This window comes from Pagrus major, chromosome 11 (assembly GCF_040436345.1).
Source record: "Pagrus major chromosome 11, Pma_NU_1.0".
NCBI lineage: Eukaryota > Metazoa > Chordata > Actinopteri > Spariformes > Sparidae > Pagrus > Pagrus major.
Genome location: NC_133225.1, coordinates 5,617,995 through 5,637,621, shown reverse-complemented (window position 1 = coordinate 5,637,621; position 19,627 = coordinate 5,617,995). Strand labels below are relative to the sequence as shown.

Here is a 19,627-nt window from a genome sequence, read left to right as displayed (position 1 = left end):
GGAATCATTTAATATTTAATAAATTAGAAACAGTAGCTATGGCTAATTAGAATTTGCACATTTACAAATCAGCCCTGATAGCAAAACAAATTATGAAATATAACGGTGCTCCGTGGATTACCAGGGGAAAATCAGATGACAGACAAAGCAAATGGAGTATCACTAACAACATACTGTCAGAACACATCACACAGCTAATCCAGTTAGAGGGGGGGGGGGGTGTGCCATAGAGGCTTTGCTTTAAAATATTGATACGCTATTCCGTAAAAAGCTTTTTTTTTTTTTTTTCTTCCCAAGACTACATTCAGTGTAACACTTGCTTATTGCTCATGGGTCATTAGCCTCTCATCCTCTGCTGCTTGGCCAGTTTGCTTTGAAAAGAGAAAGCCTTGTGATTAAATGAATGTGTTTGCTCTGGTACTCCATTAGAGGAGGTCTGGATGCTCGCCGTTTCATTGTTTATATTATGGGTACAAAGGCAGGCAGTGTGTAAACTGTTGTTGTATTCATTATTAAATTACTTCCCGGTGCAATGGCTTTTGGTAAAAGCCATGGAATTTCTTGTAAAGGGGACTCGACGTGAACTCGGAGGGAAAACATTTATCAAATGATAAAGGCCGAGGCCGAGGCATATTCAAACTTAAGTAGTTATAGAGTAGATGCCGTACGTAATCTACATCAATAAAAGTCAAATAAAGGAGAAACGTGGAATAGCGCGGAGTGGATTGGGGCTATTCTGCATGTCAGCTTTTGGCTTTTAACATTAAAAGTGAGAGCGTATTTATCATAATGTAGCGAACACATAATGCAACACTTTAACTTCATCGCGTTTTCACTGCAGCGAGGGTCGCATCCAGTCTCAACACATACAGCATCTGTCGGTTAAAATGCGCATTAGAGGGTGAATAAAGACAGAAGTGATGTTAGCGTGATAAAAAACACATGGTGAAACAGAATATGTTTATATACTTGGTGGCAATTCTGGTTTCCTGAGTGCTGATTTTGTTCCATCATATAATTTAGGGGCTGGAAACTGACATTTTTTTGTTTTTTCGTCTTCTTTTCCAAGATGACCGCACAAAACAATAACGCAAATAGCAATTAGCAGTGACATATATACACGTCTGACAAAAACAGCACTGCGGAAACAAACAGACCACAGTTCAATTCAACATTTGTGTGAGTTTGTAGAAAGACTTCAGTTAATTTGGTGGAATGATCCGTTTTAGTTTCCCCCAAAACAGTCCAGTTCTTATCCCGTTCACGACCACAAAGAGAAAGACGACTCAAGGCTCTTCCCTGCCCTCTCTCCAGATCAGGTTCTTCTTATGAGACTCATCATGGCCCTGAATAAACTGCTTTACCAGAGGGCACGACGTGGCACTCACGTTTTTTTCCGTTCTCACCAGCACTGCTCTTTTCTGTTGGTGCTTAAAGTGCTTTCTTTGTGACACTGCACGTCCTGCGGTGTGAGTATCACGCAGGCACACCGCGATGTCGATGCTGAAATCATATATCGTACATCTCTAATACAATTAGACATCAGGATTTCATAATAATTATTGTATGACACATCGAAATAACTATGTAAGCCTGCACACTGCTGTCATCATCCTGTTCAAAACACGTCAGCTTATCCGATTTTCCAGTTCCTCGACTCACATTCACGCCCTGGCTTGTATTCGCCGTACCCTGGCTGCCTCTTTTATCCGTATGATGATGATGTTGATTAAATGTGTGTGTTCTTGACGTCAACCGAGGTCCATGACGCGGCCGGTGTGTGTTATACTTTAGGCTGCCCTGATGGGTCAATGGGGGCTCATGCATGCGGACCTACCTTCAATGCTGTGACGCCCGCTCGTCATATCCAGTAACAGTAAAAATAATGGCATGTTTTATAAAAGATTCATGTTTTCTTTGACTCATAGTTACCATCGTTCCCTATAGAGTCTTTAGTGTACACCTTGTTATATATTTTCTTTACAGGGCTGTGATAATTAAAAGGTAAGAAAGCCCATATAAGAGGAAGACAATGTTTTATTAAAGGCTAGTGTGGAAACCTTTGCACTCCTTGACGACAGGGGGTCAAATTATGCCCTTTGAAAGAAAAATGTGTTGTGACATTGTCAGCCTTAATCTGCGACTCTTATGATAGTTTGCTGTGATAGGTTCGAGGCAGGAGGGGGAGCAAAACTGCACATTATATGGATATAAATTTGCCTACTCCGAGCAAAGGTATGTAGTGATTTGAACAGAAATGTTAACAATGACCCTGTTTCTCAGATTTTCTTCTGTACAGAGGCTGTTTTGTTGCTCTGTCTTTAATTATGTAAATCAATCAAGCAAAATCCAACATCACACTCGATAGCCTGTATCACTCTGAATTTTAAAACCACACATAACTGCTGAACCCTAATTTAAGATCACCAGCTCTAGGATCTCACTCACTCATAGATAGCAGCCACCTAAATACACCTGATTTTTTTTCATCAATGCATTATTCCCTGAGAAATAAATATAAACCAAAATGTCTAAAAACACCTCATCTCGCCATGTTAAAGAAAGGGGAACAAAATCGATGCAACCTATCTGGATCTGTACCATGGGTCTACTCCGAGCTGACACCCGTCCTCCATCCAAATTTTGTGGAAATCCTTTCAGAGAAAACTAAACTAAAACGGCAGAACTAATAATATAGAGGAAATGCATTACATCAAAAAGTGCCCAACGAAGCTAAGCTAATTTTAGCATTGGATTAAGCAAAGTTGGTAAACAGTGTTCCTATTCCCAAACCTGGTCGTCCCATCTGACTGCTGACATTATGCCATTCAGGAACTTCAGGAAAACTCTCTTGGCTATCTCTACATGCTTGCATGTTTGGCTTCTGGCTACATCACATAATAATAACATCATAATAAACTTTATTTCTATAGCACCTTCAAAAACAAGAGTAACAAGGTGCTTCACAAAACACAGTACCGTACAAAAACAGGTGCAAAGCTAGAAAATCAGAGAAATAAAACAAAATAAAATGCAATTAAATGAGTGCTTCACAAACTACAATAGCTGTTATCTCATTGGCTGCAGCAACCAAAGTCAAAGTTGAAATATTCTCAACTCTAAGTGCAGCGCTCTGTGAGTCGAGCAGTTTTGAGCGGCGCGTCACACCGACAGTTGCACAAGGAGGGAAACAATGGCACAGCCGGCGCAGAGTGCTTTTACTGTTGATCATGATCATGCTGCCCATTAGTCCGTTCCTGAATGAAGCCTTTTCAGCTGCTGCAGAGGGTTTTCCTAAGCAAAATTTACTGTTAGTGATATGAACAGGCATTACTTGGTATCCCCCCACATCACTGCATGGTTTATTTTATTTTAATGTTGCAAATAATTTCTACATAGAAGACACTGAGGGATCAATCTCTCGGGCTGTTAAGTCAGTCGTACTATAAATCTAAAGTCTGTCTGCATGTTGGTCTTATTTATTGCTATTCAAATACTCATTACTTTAAGACTGACATGCAGAGTATTTTCCACATATAGCAATTTTCTACATCTGGAAACGGGAGTTATTTATTCATGCCTGCTGTCTGAACCGAATCTAAGCAGAATTTTGAATCAAGGACCTTCAAATAGAGCGTCATTTGAAAAGACAGAAAGGAAAAACAAAAAAAATATTTGATCAGACGTACAAAAGGTTTTTAGAAAAATAAAAAAGATATGATTATGAAAAATAAATACAGACCAGAATCCTGCTAGCTTTTATAACTTTAAAGGCCTGTCTAGCCAGAACTGTTAGAAAGTGTAGCCACTTGTACGCTGACTTAACTGCCTCCTCGACGTCCCGCGAGGAATCCATCATAGTTTCCCTTTCATTCCAACAAAAACTGCTCAATTAGAGAGGAAAGAGAAGTTTCTCCTGCTTCCTACTATGGGTGCCCATAACACAGGTTGAATAATGAATGAACCTATACATGAACGGCACAAAGCTAATAACGTGTTGACTTTTTAATAAGTGCTGGACCAAACGGTTCAAATTGCAACTATTTAAAGAGGAATCTTTGAACGTATAGAACGCTCAGCATGTTCTTCTGGCCCCAGAGAATGGGCAAAAGAAAATGCTAAATAAATAATATACATGAATTTCCATCCACTTCTGTTGGAATATGTTTGAAATGTGAATATCAAGAGCTGTGAACATCAAGAGAAACATTTGGTGGTGCTAATTCTGCAGTGAAGTGCCATTAAACAATGGCAGAAGAAGAGGGAGCAACAAGATCATGCAATTAAAAAAAGCACCGATTAAATCTCAGTGGGAGAAAATGGGATCAAATTATGGTCTATATGATTGTTTCATGTATTCCTATGAGGAATGTTACAGTCGCCTCATAGGTTCTTCAAATCTCATGTTTTCGTCCGCCACCAATTTTTGGACACATTTTTATGTTTTTGTTTCTAGAGCACGCATTCACGTTCTCGATTTCAAACTTGGGATTCAGTCTCTGGACCTCTAACAGCAGTAAAGTGACCTTTCATTTGCTACATTTCACAGTTCTGTTTAGACCGGAGTACAATTTGGACTCAAAAGTCTAAAGCCAAGAGGGGCTAGAATGGTTGCAGTAGTCGAGGTCATGTCCAAAATAGTCATGTTTTACATTCAAGGTCGAGGTAAGAAGACATTTGGTATGTTGGGGGGTAAATGGTTCATATCCACATGCTTAACAGGTCAATGGAGATGTCACTGCATTCATCATGTGAGTGGCATTCATGAGATAATCTAAAACTTTATCTTGAGTTTTTAACCCCAAATTTGTATTTGATATTTTAATGTCTGAAATTAAATTTTTTACACGCTGGACAGGTCGACAAGCAACCGAATTGTTGCGTGACGGGGACGTTTCATCTGTGAGATTTTACTGGAGTGAACATCATCACCCTTTTACCGAACCCCACCCTGCTTTTCCTATATCTCAAGCCCAAATATTAAAACAAGCACATCATGCAAAGTTCATGAATGTGTGCATGTTAAAAAATAAATAAAATAAAATTTTCTGATTCAACTTATTTTATAAAACATATGAGGGCCTCTTTGCCAGCTGGCATTCTGTAAGGAATCAAATATTCTCTTGCCACTACTGATATCCTATTGATGTTATGAAATTAAGTTTAATATTTAATCAGCAGTTTAAACAACCACAGATCAAACTGTATAATTTAAAAGACAAGGGTCAGTCAGTCAGTGGCTACTCACAATGATTCTCTTTCAAATGGAGGAGGTTTGGGTGTCATCTGGAATCACAGACGACATCCATTTAAAAGGGCACGCTTATTTGATTAGCAGCCATGATGGGAAGGCCCAGAGAGGGCAAGGCATCCTTGATCAAAAGGGGGAAACTGGCTGAGGATTTTAAAAAACGACAAGTAAATCCTTGCTGTTGGGTCCTCTGTGTCAAGGTAAGCAGGGAAATAAAATCATGGGTACAGAAAACAGACCTGCAAACTCGAGGGTATTAAAAAAAAAGTGACAAGATACAAAACATAAACATTAAGCCTTTTTGGAGCAATTTAAGATTAAACTACAGCAAAAAGACATCTCGTTTTGATACACAAATACGTTTATTAGTCCATTCGATTATTTTAATCACAATGTCAAACAACAGGCGAGATGGGCCCAGAGATAAGCTGGCACACTGCTAGACAAACACACATACACACACACACACACACACACACAGAGGAGAGAGCACAGAGGCCCAGAAGCAGAGGCAGAAGAGGTTGAGATCTGAGAGGGATGAGAGAGAAATGGAAAAAGCAGAGACAAAGGGAGGAAGAGACAGTGGCAGAGGGGTGAGAGAGGGGAAGACGACAAACACTCTTTACTTTCTCCTCCTCGTCTGTACAAATACTTCACAGGTTTGTGAGTAGTACTACCACAGTGTAGAACTGTTAAGCCTCTCCTTACTAAAAACCTGCATTGAAAATAATATTTAAGTGAAAGTGCACAAGTATTAGCATCAAAATATGCTTAAAGTAAAGTCTTATACGTACAGTCGAAGCACTTATTATACAGAATGGCCCATTTCATCACTTTGATGTTGAAGCAAATAAACTAATTTGAATCTATTTTCATATATTTTATATATTACTTAACATACTGCTGGGTAGCCTGTGACTGTTCCCATGGAGACCAATAGAAGCCTCTTGATATAAATACAATTTATTTATTGATCTTATTTTGTATTGTCAACCTGAACGCAAAGTAACTTAAGCTGTCAGATAAATCTAGCGAGTAAAAAGTACATGATTTCCCTCTGAGTGGAGCATATAGGGATGGTGGAGTAAAGTGTGATGTAGATGAAATAGAAAATGCTTAAGTACAGTACTTTAGTAAATGTGCTTAGTTACTTTCCACCACTGGTAACTGAGGGAACTGAGAAAAACTACGCAGTTAGCTAATGCTAGCTGGCTAAGCTATGCTATACATATAGGGAAGATGGCTTTAAACACAGTCAGCTACGATGAATTACTTAAGCATTGTTGTTGTCATCAAGGAGGCGAGGAGACATCAGGAGAGACTGAAGACAGACCTCAACTACAATAACACCAAAAATATGTGGCAAGCCATCCAGACCATCACATGCTGCCAACGCAGGTGCGCCCCTGAAATGTGAGGCCACGTTGCCAGTTTAACAAATGTTATGCTCGCTTTAATCTTCTTAACAAAGAGCCAGCTGTGAAGTCTACTCCTCCAGAGGACCGGCCACTGTCAGTAACCACAGCTGTGAGAAAAATCGTGCTGAGTGAATGTGAGTGAAGCTGCTGGGCCTGATAACATCCCTGGCTGTGTACTAAAAACTGAGCCAATCAGCTACCTGATGTTATTATATATATTTTTTACATTGTTAACATATCACTGTCGTACAAGACTGCCCCCAACTGCTTTAAGACAACCACCATCATCCATGTGCCTAAAAAGTCTGCGCAGTCTAGTCTAAACAACTTCCACCCAGTGCCATTCAACCGCAGTCTGATGAAGTGCTTTGAGAAACTGGTTCCCCGTCACAGCAAAGGCAACATCCCGGCCTGCCTGGACCTTCAACAGTTTGCCGTTAGAACCAACGGATCCACAGAAGATGCCATCTCCATTACCCTCCATTCAGTCTTCACATATCTGAAAGACACCAGCAGCTACACCAGAATGCTGTTTGTTGAATTCAGACTCCCCAATGAAACTCATTGGCAAACTAAGCGATGTAGGTTTAAGTAAACTCTGCAAGGATATTGGACTTCTTCACCCAGACAGTTTTGATTGGCGGTCAAATCTCCTGCACTCTAGTGCTTAACACTGGATCCCACCCAGGATTGTGTGCTTAGCCCCCCTCCTGTTCACGCCGTACACCCATGACTGCTAGTTTGTGGACAACAGCGCAAACCACCCCGGATTTCAAACAAAAATGAGAATTTATATCAGAAGGAAAATCAACAATCTTGCAGAGTAGTACACACAACCTCCTGCTCAACGTCAACAAAACGAGGGGAGGATTGTTAATTTTAGAGAAAAAGGAGGCAAAAAACACACACCCCTGTCTACATCAGTGGAGCCGGGGTGGAGATGGTGAACAGTTTAAGGTTCCAAGGAATCAGAATCAAAGAGGACCTGTCATTGTCATCACATGTCTCCGCTCTGGTAGAGAAAGATCACAAACAACTCCAAAACAGCCCAGAGGAAAACACACCCTACCTTGCATGCTGTCTGGCAAAAGATAAAGAAGTATCTGCTCCCAAACCACCAGATTATATAGCCATTTTAGTTATTCACCCAATTATATACTTCTTGTTTTGTGAGTAGCATAAAAGGCATGACGAGTAGCATTTCGTTACAAAGTAAAAACCTGTGTTGTAAAATGATAAATCAGCAGACGGCATCTACAACATCAGTATGTCAGTGCTTTTCCTGTTCATGCAAAGTACAGCATGACTTACATCACGATCTCACTTCATGCCAGTGACACGGATAGTGTTGTTAGGATACTGTATTTGATGCAGAGTAGATTATTTTGCCCTTCATGAGGAGCCCCTCCACAGGCACGAGCTGCGGGCTCCACCCCTCTATCCCCATGTGCCAACATGTCAATCAGCTGTAATTGCCATCCTGGAGGAACAATATCAGGCCGCGGAGCTCTAACCACACAGATTCATTGCAACACCTAATCTGCTAATGAGCTCAGCATGGCTATTTTCAGCATTGCCGCAGACATCATAGCCATTGCTGAGGAGGCCTGGCGCGGCTTCCAGTGACAGCAGAGGACAGTTGGCCTGTTGGAGGAGGTACAAAGCAGACCTCAGCCTGCACGCTTCAGGACAGCACAGTCACTCCAGATCCTGGTCGGAGGAATATGTGTGATCCAAGCACATCACGCTCGCTGCTTAATATTCGGATTTACACAGCCACTTTTTCATTCCTTCAGAGGCTGCATGCTGTTATCCCATAGTAAAAACATCTTGATGTAGTTTGGGTTAGAACTGCTAGTTAGTTTCATCTAGCTCACAAAATGATCAGTGATCTTATAATCATATATTGTGATAGAATGATATATTAAATAATGGGCCGAAAAGACACCAGTTTGTTTTCCAGCAGGCTCTTGGTGCTCTAAGTTTCGCTGTTCAAGAACAAGAGCAAGAAGAAAAAAAGCAACACAAACAATCCTTAATGGAACTGATACAAGAGGCTTTTTAATTATCTAACTCAATCAGCTAAAGACCAGTGGATCAATGAATCCCCATTACACTCCCCAGCTCTGTGCCCAGACAGCAGCAGTTTACATCAGTTCAAACAGCAAGGCATGCTGCAGCTAAGTGACAGATTACAGGTTGTGGCTAATCTAATGCGGCCACAGCATTTGTACAGAGTACATCTTTAATTCAGACTGCAAGCTTTTCTCATTGTGACCATGTCACTTAACTGATACAACCTCTCTGAAATATTTATTGTCCCCTGCAGGAGATTGGACTTTTGAGGGCTTGTGAGTTTGCTGGGTAACCCACATTATGGAGCTTGGAGAACAAAAGAGACCTCATTTTGGTCCAATTTCCTTGTTTTCATACGACATTCGTCATAAATACACCTCGCAAAATAAACAACTCGTTAAAGGAGGGATCACACTACAAGTCAAAGTGCTGGACAGAGCATTGATCACAAAATGTTTTTGGTTGCAGCACAAAGAAACAATGTCTCTAAAATGTATCTGCAATTATATTGTTTGGAACGCTTGTTTTTTATCATACAGTATGTTGTTGTTTTTGTAAACCTAACCTCAAAAGTCATAGTGTAGAAATATTATTAGGATCTACATTTAGACAAGAGCTTAATTGATTAATTTAGCTCTAGTCTAAATGTTTATCCATTCCATTACTTAATTAATTGAAAGAAAATTATTGGGAACTTTTATGATAATTGATTATTTGTTAAAGTATTTTTCCAGTTCTTCGTCCCAGCTTCTCTTCGTCTTATGTGATAGTTACTTACATTTATTTAAGTTTTGGAATGATGGTCAGTCAAACCAACATTACTGATGATGTCACCTGTTTTCTGACATTTGCAGACCGAATAATGAATTGATCACATAACAATTGTCAAATTAAACAATAATGAAAATATGCATTAGTTTTTGCAATGTAGTTTATTGTTGTTATTTGATAGTGTGAGTAATAAGCAAACAGTTCCAGTAGTTTAGAGATGATACTGCTATTGTTAAAATTAAGGGTGCTCTGATTGATCGGGCAACGATCATTATCGGCCGATATGCGTAGTACAAAGGTTGATCGATGGTCTCTATAGAGCCCAATCAGAAGAGTCAGTCAGATAAACACACAAGACAGTTTCTCTATGCGAAGCTAAAACTCCCAACACTCTAGAGGACTCTGCTGCTCACTGGCTGCTAACAGCTCACTAGCTATCCCCCTGCCAATATCAATATGGATTCTCAGTACCCTGTTGGTTTAACCGGGCCAACAGCAGTACATACATGCTACCGATATGTTTGAGGAAGTTTTACAGGTAGATAACAGTGTCATCATTATATAGACAGATAACTCAAGAACAACAAGTTTTTTTAAACTCTAAAATGTCTTTAAAACAATATATTTAAGGGATCCTTGAAACAATATTTTTATGGCTTTATTCTAAATATTATTGGCACCATCTGACTTTTACTCCTACCTAAAACTTTACCTCTCAGTCTACTGACAGGTACAGTCGGATTTTGTTGAGCTTCTAGTACTTAATGCATCTAGACCAAAGTCATCCACTTTTAAAACCTTTCTACGTAGATTTTTATTATTTAACTGATGAATGTATACCCACTGGATTGTCTTGAATTTCAGTATGTCGATTCTGAGTGCAGAGTTATTTCCGTCAGAGGATTGTTGAGGCCCAACATGTCGATCATGTTTGGATTGCAGAGAATTCAATATTTCTTCAGGAAATGATCATGATTCAGACACATGGCATATACCCCACATATAAAACATGCAGAATTATATTCTAAAAACATAACTGCTTTATCATAATCTGTCCCTTCTGTTCTCTGTGGACGTGAACTGGTCCTTTTGGATTGGGAAGCATACAAAGTGAATGCGAGATTAAATCAAGACAAAGTCAAATTGCTCAGACTGTTTCATTGAAACGACAACGCAGTGGGCGATATTGAATGGCCAGTGTTGCTTTTGTCCTGCCTCTGCCTCGCTGCAGAATTTGTTTCTCATTTGTAAGCATCCGCACAATTATTTTGGGTAGTGCCAATTGAATATCTGATTGGGGTTATGAATTCAGGGGATTAATTTCACTGCAACAATGCATCAATTGTTTCCAGTAAGAGACGCAGAGGCGGTGTTGTTGTTCAGTAAACTGATCATACACAGAGTGTACTAATGCTTCTGTGGTGGAATCCATTGATCTGCTGTCCCCCTGCATAGTACTTTCCTAATGATATCTGAGATGCCACTGTTACAGAAACGGAGAGCAGCATTTCCCCAGCCCTCTAGAGCAATTTATTGTGGGAAGGTAATAATAAGTCTATATTTGAAAAAATGGACTGGATGAGCCCCTGTCTGAATGTGGGCTCGGAGCCTGAAACCACAGCGGCTCATGGTGGCACTGGGAGTCATTTTCAATTTTTCTCCCGACCGAGACATCATTGACTGTAAGAGAGCAGTTAAAAAGAGAAGCTGCATTGTATTTGTTAGAGTTTGCACTGACTTTTTTCAGCTTTTTTTCCCGCTCTGTTAGGGACTGTATACAAATTATCAGTGTGGGGATGGGGGACTGAATATACATATTTTTTTTAAAAACAATCCCTTCATTAGGATTATTTTCTTTGTATTTTTTATCCCCATGACATACCAAAAAAAAATCCATTATCCACCGCACAATATCTCAAAATATATAAATCTACATACAAACAGTGAACATTCGAGACACACTGAATAAAACTGTGCCAACAGTGATTACAGTCTCTGTGGTTTTTGGTGGACCCCAGTACCTTACCACAACTTCAGGATTTCATGCAATGAAAAAATGTACAGTATATGAATTAAATAAGATGTCTGACTACCCCTCAAATCAATTACAAGATGCCCATGTCACATTTTAAACAGTGCAGTGTTAAAAATCAAAATGAAAGCTCTCTTTGTGGTGGAAGTACTTGTATTAATTTTTTTATACAAATAAAATCTTTTTGAGGCGATGATAAATATAACAATGCCAAGTGAATTCTGAATTGTATTTGTACAGCTGATAGACTGTCTTGTTTTACTAATACAATCAGGGATTTGTCATGTAGTTGAAAATTGAATAAGCAGCGAAAACCACTATCAGCAAATGTATTTCCAGAGCCTGTTTTTTTTCTCCCTGGGGTGAAGCGTGTCAGTGGTGCAGCATCTGCCACAGTACGGTAAACATAACACTGAATCAAACCACAGTCAAGTTTCTGGCCATTGATCTTCAGTCATTAGCTATGAGCTCATGGCGCCACTCAATGACCAGCAGGACTCCCAGGGTAATATAAGCACGCATCTCCACTATCGATCCTCATTTTGTGTCAAACACTCCTAATAGTTGGTGTCAAAAACGCGACGGCCAAACCAGGAAAAGTGGTTTAACCAAGCTGAGACTGAAGGTCAGCCTACTTTATCATTCATTTTGGCAGACGGATAAACAAACAGATTTAGAAACAGCAGTTCATTTTGGTGCCTGATTCTGGTTTTCAGTGTTTAAGTCCCTGCCTTTGGACAGAAATGCAAAATAGTTGATCTTATTTTAGTCGTTTTGTTACTGTCAGTTGTATACTAGTTTTAATCAACAAAAATTAAATATACTATAAAAATGTGTTTTGTGTAGGTGTAACCTTGACGCAATAAGGCACCTAAATGTGTTAATTAATTAATTAAGTAATTAATTAATTACAATCCCTATCCCTAGTCCTTGTCTGGTGAGGTTCCACATGCAAAGCACCAACCAGTGTTCAGACTGTACATAGAAAAATAAAGTCCAGCCTCTCTGACCTGTAACCTCACTACTTTGTGACCGGGGTAAAGGAAGAGAAAAGATCATGAAAATCTGAAATCTTAAATTTGAAACCTAATAAATTGTGATTTTTATGAATAATATTTTGAATGACTCTGATAAAATCAACTAATAATGTTTTTAATACACATTGCTGATGTTAATTCTGCAGTTTGACCTACTGGGTCCCAGAAAGACTAAATGTTATTATTGAGGATGTCCCGAGTAGATTCTTAGGATGAGTTTTGGGGCCAATTTGACATATTTTAATGGATCAGCATCAGTTAAAATGAAGTCAATCAAAATTAAACCCTCTCTTTACTGAACTTCACTGTCTCATGTCCACTTCAGCCTGATATGTGTTTCAGCGTGCCGCTCTCTCACAGTCAACACTCTAATTTCACATATGCATTTGACTCCGTATGCGAGTATGAATGAGAAAAATGATGCGCACCCACCGGTGACTGACTGTTCTGACAGCTGGGTTGGCAAAATAAAGAGATTTGCTTAACTCAGACGGTAACGACTCTACCATGTCCAGGCAAATAACTTTAAGTACAATTTTGAAGCAGAAAGGAGACGAGCCGAGGAGCAGCGAAAAGAAGAACAGCAGACAGAAGGACAAGAGATGATGCGTCAATCTCAGGAGGATACAATGATTTTGCTGATGCACGCAGGTGCTTAAAAAAAGACTAAATAATTAAACCAAGTGTAATATCTTTCATCCGTGTCTTTGTCTAGTTTAAGTTTTGCTGTCAAGGAAAAAAAGCCTGTCAACAAATATTTTTCATCATAGTTTACATTGACGGAAAGTATCACACACGCACACACACGGACAGACAGACAGACAGACAGATTCAATAACCCAGAATGATTACCAGTAGCAATATGATAATCCAAGAGGAATTTATTTTTTAAAAGAACTGCCAATCTAAGTTCATGCAATAAACATCAAGAAAAGCCATCTCTGAGCATCAGCTTTTCCAATAAAATTTTCTCTCAGCGAAAAGATAATTGGATGACTTCCTGAGATCTATTATAGAAAAACAGTCACTTTCATTACACCAGACTTTGACATCATTTCAAGTTCTCATTTTACCCAAAAAAAAAAAAAAAAAGAAGAAAAAAAAAAGTGAAACTGGAATGGAGCACAGTTCAACCCCTGGGCTAATCGTGGGGCCTTTTATCTGTAGCAGAAAGAGTGTCTTTTGTCAGAAAGATGCACCCTCAGACTGGAGTGAGGACGAGGAGGAGGAGGAGGAGGAGGAGGAGGGAAAGTTCTGGGTATTGTCTCTCCAGAGGACACTAATGGGTTTTGGTGTCATGTGTTTTTCACTCAACACTTGACACATGGAGCTGTTCTCCTTCAATCACTCCACTTTAATATCCATTACGATGACGTATGGCGAAGTAACGGGCCGACTATTGGTCACTTAGATTGTCCAAAAGGAGAGTCTATTTTTAAGACTTCCCTCGTCTAAAACGCCGTCCTTTTCTTTGCGTCTCGACACGATAAGTTGTCTTGGTAACACACAGCTGCACTGCATCCGATGTGTGTGACACTTCTTTGTGCAAGAGTCAGTGTCTGAATACCTTTTGTGTCTGGCCATGTACAGTATGTAAGCAATGAGAAACTATTGCTTGTAATTCTCTTCTCAAGGCACTCGACTGTCTAATGAACCCCTGAATGCCAATGAGGTTGGGGGAGGAGGCTTCACAGTATTTGGGGCAATAAAAGATGTATTCGGTGTGAAGGGAAGGGGGAAAAAAAAATACATTCTCCTGAAATACAACTTCTCCTTGTCCTCACCTGGCACAATTTAAATTATTGCTCCATCCCAGTAAAGTAGGACACTCCATACCTCCTAATCCATTAGGCAATTAATTTGGGAACTTAAAACATTGCTGCAGATTTCTGCCGAGCAGTTTTCATAGTTCTACTAGACGGAGAGCACTCGGGGGCAGTCCCCTGAAACTTGAGTAGATGATTAAGTGCATTTCTGCTCCTGAGAAGAGATTATGTCTTGTGCCGGAGTCAGAGAGGATGGAGCATGGCTGTGGAACTTGGCAATGGTCGAGGTACATTGAGATAATGATGTACCTGTCCTCAACAATAACGCTAATCATATCTCACCTCTAGGGTATCGCTTTAAGGTCAGAACAAATTCGCGACCATACATTAAGTCCTTGTATTGTTTTAATGAAGGTGCACGGATTCCTGCCGCGACGGATTGCACTTCCACCTCAGATACCCCGCGTGTATAAATGCCTCCAAATCCTAATTCTCTTCTCACTTAACAGAAGGGAAAAAAAAAAAATACGCTGGAATACAGTACACCAACTCCAAACATTATGAGTAAGGAGATTGTGACATATAAGCCTGCAGGCCCGTTTTTAATGAACGTGAAACCTGGCCTGAGTTTACACCGAACCACAGTCTAGTGCCCCTAAAATTATAGCCATGCACCACCTTTCCACTCCGCACTCCCATAAGGTGCAGCAGCAGCTCTCCAAATGTATGGGGGCCACTGAAACGAGCATCTGTGTTTCGACGCCGGGGCCTGATGGGAGTTTCTCATAGAGGGAGCCATAGAGATATATTTATGTTTCTCCCCCCATTACCAGAGCTTTAAATAATAAAGTAAAATAAATAGCATCCATTAAACTGATCACATTGTGCTAACTCAAATTGTGTTTATTATGCTAATGGTACATGAAATTAAGAAAAAGACCTTGATGCCAGTGGATTTAATTAATGGGCTTTGGGAAAGGCACTGAGACATAATTCATTTCTGAGTAAGTAAGTCTCATTTGCAGTTCCATGGGTCCTCATGCCGCTGATTGCCTGAGTTATTCTTGCAGATGTGCTGCTCACAGCATGTCCCTCCATTAGAAATGAACACCTCATTATATAAACTACCTAATTAAACATAATACAGCTCCGCATTGACTCATTAATGCGTAGCCCTCTTTTCTCTGAAGGAAAGAATGTGAGGGGGGGAGAAAAGGGAGAGAGAGAGACAGAGATAAAGCAAATGAGAGATAGAGGAAGAAGAAAAGACGCTGTGAACAGTACAGGCGAGTCCACTGTAGTCCCGTCGTACAATAAAAGGATTCACAGATTTAAGTCATTGTTACAAACACAATAACAAAAGTGATGAAAACATTACAGGTCTGACAGAACCGCTGAATCATCGTTTTACCTTCTCTTAATTGCTAATTATATTTGGTGGAATACAATAGGAGCCAAATTAAAAATGTTAACGTCACCTTTTAATTATCAAACCAAAAGGCTAAAACGCCGGACAAACACAAACACGAACTCATGTCTCAGTCGCTGAAGAAGTGAGAAAAGTGAAGTGAATGTGAAGAGCACATTCAGGAGCCGGGTGAAAAGGAGATCAATGAGTATAAATGAGCCCCCCCCCCTCTCTGTGGCTCAATCAACCCCTTAACCCAAAGCAAACACTGGCTGGAGCCTCAGCAATTCAACATCAGTGTTCAAGACTCAAGGATACACAAGTTCCTTGAGTGCTGAGCCATCAATCGTTGACATGCACACATTCATTCCTTTGCATGTGGTGTGTCTAAAGGTGTGTGTCCTTGAAGACATTTTCAATGATGCTGATGACACTGTGGTTTATGGTTGCATTTAAATACATGTAAGCATATGAATAAAACTAAGATTTAGAAGGTTTATTTAATGAATCTTTACTCAAGGTCCACTTACTACTATTTCCAGGCCTTTCATACAGAGTAATCTCGCTGTATTTAAACCCTCATGTTCAGAATTTATTATCTGTATATATCCTCAATAGATGATTCGTGATACAATTATAAGGGTGCTCGGATCAGAATTTTTGGGGGCGATTACGAATCGCTGACATCTTAATCAATATGTTGTTTCTTTACTTTATTATTATCTGTAGTTGTAAAAAGACACCATTAAGATGTTAAGGAAGGTTTTAAAACAAAACTGAAAAGTTACCTGTAAACTCTTTAAAACAGAATTAAGAAAAAATAAAGAGGACACAAAATTTACTGACAGAATTTGGGAAAAATTCTGCATCTCAGTCTTCGTACTTTGTGACTTGAAGCCACTGTTTCAACACCTGGTCAGTAATTGTGAATCTAAGCTGAAGTACTTCAAGATATTTATTTACTGTTGAGTCTGCTGTCAATGCTAACACCTAACAGCTAACTAGCTCTCCTCCTGGTTTCATCATTGCAACATATTTGCAAGGTCCTGCTAGTAAGCTGTGACTGAGGGGATAGATGGAGCGGTACCGCCAAACATTTCTAGCCGGCCAATGGCAGTAACTATAGTAACAGCGTTAGATGACGAGTTTCGGTGTAGTAGGTGCTCGGTTCAGTTTGTCATTTGCTCAATATTAGTCTGTCGTCCCTCGCAGAAAGACACCTTGACGGCAGGATGGCGTTAGTCTCCAGTCCTGCTACACTGTCACATTTTAGCAGCGCATAAAGAAACTTGCTCTTCCGATGGACCTTTAAAGAGATCAAACAATGTAGAATGATTATCGACTGAGGATTTGTTGTCGATCAGTACCATTACACATTAAAATGTGTTTGGAGGTGTGATAGGCTGACCACTGTCCACTGTGGTCCTGCTGTAGCCCTACTGTGCCTTGTCAGATTTTGAGCAGTCAAATATTTTGGTCAAATATAAAAAAAGTCATTTTAATAAACAGAACATGAGTCATTTAAATAATATCTTTGGTCCTTTGCATTGATTTCTTTCATACAAAGTGCTGTATGAGTTACTTTATATTTCATCCACCCCTATGCGATGCCTGATTGCAGCAATGGGATGAAACTGGCTTCTATTATTAAGAATTTACTTTCTTAATTATGCGGCAGTTATGTCACAGCTTTATGGTGCCGTTGTGCCCTGTGGTGTTTTTGCAGACACATAACCAAACAACTCAGCCCTGGACTATAAACTCTACATTAAAAAGTTCCTGCATAGTCACAAAGAGAATTCATAACAATTGCAAATGCAGATAATTAGTCTGCGATTGCTAGAAATTAGGCCATTATGAAAACTGCAGCCACCCCCGCTGACAGCTTCACTCCATGATTAACTGTTAATAACGTCGCCTCCCTGCAAAAAAGCACTATTCCAAGTGACTATGAGGCATCCGCAGCCAGCCTGAGCAACAGTACAAAGTGACGAACGCAGCCGCAAAGACCGAGAGGATACAATTCACGTAATGTATATTCATCCACACTGCTGGATATCCTTTGTTATCAGTTTAGCTATGTCATCCCAGATCAACAGAGACATCAAACCGAACCAGTGGAACCAAAGGTAATCATCAGATACTGCGATGAATGTAAGGGAACGCTGACACACATTTATTAAATATTCCTCAAAGCTTGAAAAGAGGCTCTTTAAACTGTGTAGCTTGAACTGTTTTGGAGAGAAGATCTGTGATCCGGAGTCACAAGGAAATAAGAGCGTCAAAACATTTGTAGAAAGATGTCAAACCACATTTTCAGCACAATTCACTTCTCCACAGTTGATCCATGTGCTCAACATATTTAGTAGAGGCACAGATAGATGGGAAATAATAAAAATAAATATAATATGTAAGAATTCTGCATTAATCTCAAAATGACACAACCTTTGTCGTATATTTTGTTGAGTTGTGTACTTACAATTATTCCAAATGTCGCACATATGTAATACACACACACACAAACACATCCAATACATCCATTTCACTTTTCCTGTTGCTTCACACTTATGTATATAAGTATAAAGATTAAAATGCAAAACAAATAACACACATGTAAAGGAGTTAAACACTCACCTCCTTTATCAAGAGGTGCAACCTCCCCAACATGGCAAAGCTCACTGTGAAGGCTGGCCGCCTCTGTGAAGACAACAAGTGTGTTGGTGGATTATTAATATTATTATTTTTTTTTTTTTACAAATATATTTCAAAAATATAGTCATAAAATGTGTACGGTATCAAAAACAGCTACCAGCCCCTCTAATCTTAAACTCAATAAACGCTGAATATCCAGCAGAACCCACCTCAACAAGAACCCCAATAATGCCCCCTGTATGGAAAAACATACAAACTAAATAAAAAACACAACACTCATTAGGCCAGCCTTTCCACACACTATATGTACAAGTAAATGCAGATCCTTAAATATGAGCAAGAAGATTCATAAGCTACATAACGATAACAACAATCCCGATGAGGTCGATTAGCAATGCAGCTTTTTTGCTGGTGACTGAAATTCCCAATTTTTGCATATCGCTCCTAAACTCTCATTTCTGACTCGCATCTGGAGAGTGGAGATCTCTAAAATGGTAAATGGACTGCACTTATACAGCACTTTCCAATTCTATCAGACATGTTTTATAACCGGCCTCTCATTTACCCATTTCTCACACAGAAACGGTGACAGCGTTGGCCTGCCGTCGAGAGCAACTTGAGGTTCAGCACTCATTACTCAAGCAGACCGTGTGGTCAGGAGGAGACAGGGATCTGACTGCAAACACTGTGATAAGTCTATGATCCGCTCTAGCTCCTGAAACACAACCTAATGGAGAGCTCTACCTGTGGATATAATCTTTCAAGATCTGTGACACACTTTTGCAGTGGTAGGGCATTGTTTAACTAATAGTCAACAGCTTCATCTTCTGACTGCACCCAACAGCAATGTGACTGTTACTGTCACTTAAAAGGGCGTGAAGCAAGTCGACAGTTTCACCCACTACATGACAACAAAAGTACACATTTCAGTCGGTAAGGAATAAACAACAGATTTAAAGAGTCTACAGTCACAGAATCAACAACATTTTGAATGTGTCGACCAACTTAATGGCAATCCGTCCAATAGTTGTTAAAGCATTTCGCTAAAAAATACAAAATGATAACCTTGTGGTGGCACAAGAGGAAAAGTCACGATCCCTGAACATCACCAAACTCGTCAGGATGTGTCAGTCTGGACCAAAGTTGTGGATCAATGAGCTAACTGCAGTTTCTAGACTGGTAGATGCTGCTAGCATGGCTGAAAACATCCCCTCCT

The 19,627-nt window shown here is 39.8% G+C and overlaps 1 protein-coding gene across 1 annotated transcript in view; it reads right to left on the bottom strand.

The window, feature by feature from the left end:
* Positions 1–18,456, bottom strand: part of LOC141004391 (uncharacterized) — a 130,176-nt gene extending 111,720 nt beyond the window's left edge. Inside the window, exon 1 of the mRNA XM_073475851.1 lies at positions 18,394–18,456. The gene's annotated coding sequence lies outside the window, so the exon portion shown is untranslated. The remainder of the gene's footprint in view (positions 1–18,393) is intronic.
* Between the last annotated feature and the right edge of the window lie 1,171 nt (positions 18,457–19,627).